The sequence below is a fragment of the Pipistrellus kuhlii genome, unplaced genomic scaffold, assembly GCF_014108245.1.
Source record: "Pipistrellus kuhlii isolate mPipKuh1 unplaced genomic scaffold, mPipKuh1.p scaffold_m20_p_13, whole genome shotgun sequence".
NCBI lineage: Eukaryota > Metazoa > Chordata > Mammalia > Chiroptera > Vespertilionidae > Pipistrellus > Pipistrellus kuhlii.
In genome coordinates, this window is record NW_023425438.1 from 40,476,470 (window position 1) to 40,478,062 (window position 1,593).

Below are 1,593 nucleotides of genomic sequence, written 5' to 3' on the forward strand. Positions count from 1 at the left end.
CAGATGCTCTGCATTAGGAGAAAAGTCACAACACATTTAGTGTCCAACCTGAGTCACCTCAGAACGTTATATATCGATATATTGACGTCTTAATTCATATAATATTGGGAACTCAACTGCTTGGTTGCTGATGGGGTTGACTTGGTTTCAGGAGGATTATTTTTGAAATAATTTAAAAAGGGGGGGGGAGCTCAATCTTTTCTTTGTTGCTTGCTCCTCCCCAGCACCTTCATCTTTCTTCTCATCATCAGCTTCTTGGGCATCTTCTCCTTCACCTTCACCTCTTTCTTCCTCTTTTGTGTCCTCAAATTCTTCCTCAGCCTTTTCCTTCTCCTCCTCTTCTTCAGCTTCTCCTTCAGAAGGGGCTTCGTCCTTAGCTTCCATGGCTTTTGCAGCCTCAATGGTCTCTTCCACTTTGATCTTGGATGAGGCTAGTGTATTAAGAAGGAAAGAAGTGAGCAGACATTAAGTAGGAGCGGGTCTGTAAACCACTGAAGGAAGATCAACCAAAGACCTGGGAACTCTGGGAGTAGCCGCTGGCTATGCTTCCCACGCTGGTGAAACTGAGCCGGGTCTCCTCACCTTTCAAGAGTTTCCTGTAAGCTACAATATCAATGTCCAAAGCCATCTTAACATTGATGAGGTCCTGTAATTCTTTTAAATATCGTGCCTTTCACTCTTTATAGTTCTCAACTCATTTTCTAATTTGTTGAGTGTGTCCTGCACAGCACTAATGTTGGAGTTCTGCTTATCCTCCAGCTCTTGCAGCTGTTGACTTAGAACTTTGTTCATTCACCGGATTGCTTCTATCTCCAGGATCTTGGCCTTGGGCAGTTAGCGGCTCTCAGATAGTTCATCATTGGCAGTGCGCACTGCTTAGGTGTTCTTGGCAGCACTCTCAGTCAGCATGGTGAAGCAGCATTTGTACCATTCTTCCGCATTCTGCATGTTCTTGACAGCCAGCTTCTCCCACTGGACACTGATGTCCTTGAGCATAGCGGAGAGGTTGGACTTGGAGAACACTTCCATCTCCATGGGGATCGGAGCATACTGGATCTGCACCTGCAGCTCGGCAATCTCTTCTTTGTGCACCCTCTTCAGAAAGGTGATTTTGTCAAGGCTGTGGATGCACTTTTCCAGCTCAGCACTGGCAAGAGCTGCCTCATCAGCAATTTTGCACGCCTTCATCAGCCACCTTCTGCATCCTCATGGTTTAGCACCTTTTCCTGGTAGCCTGCCTGCAGGTTGCTCCCAGCCAGTTCAGAGCCCCAGTGCCATACCACTTCCCTCTTCTCGCCAGGGACCTGGCACGGTGGGGCAGGGCACAGGCATCCCCTTTCCATTAAAATGTTCAGCCCGGGCCTTCTCCAACAGTGTCCACAGGTGGCCCAGGGGCAGACAGTGATCCCAGAGACCCTGGTCACATCCACCTACCAAGGTCCCTGATTGCTGTCTGGAACCCGAGGGTGACATCAGGCACTGAAGGTGCTGCCTGCCCTGTCCCTGATCGTCACCAGGACCCAATGGGCAGTGTCAGGCTCTGCCTGCTGGGCCTGGTCCCAATCAATGCCTGGACCTTCCAGGTGACATCAG

General features: G+C 49.5%; 1 pseudogene; it reads right to left on the reverse strand.

Annotated features, from left to right (window-relative positions):
* Positions 1-204: 204 nt before the first annotated feature.
* On the reverse strand, positions 205-1,343 carry LOC118717782 (annotated as a pseudogene).
* Between the last annotated feature and the right edge of the window lie 250 nt (positions 1,344-1,593).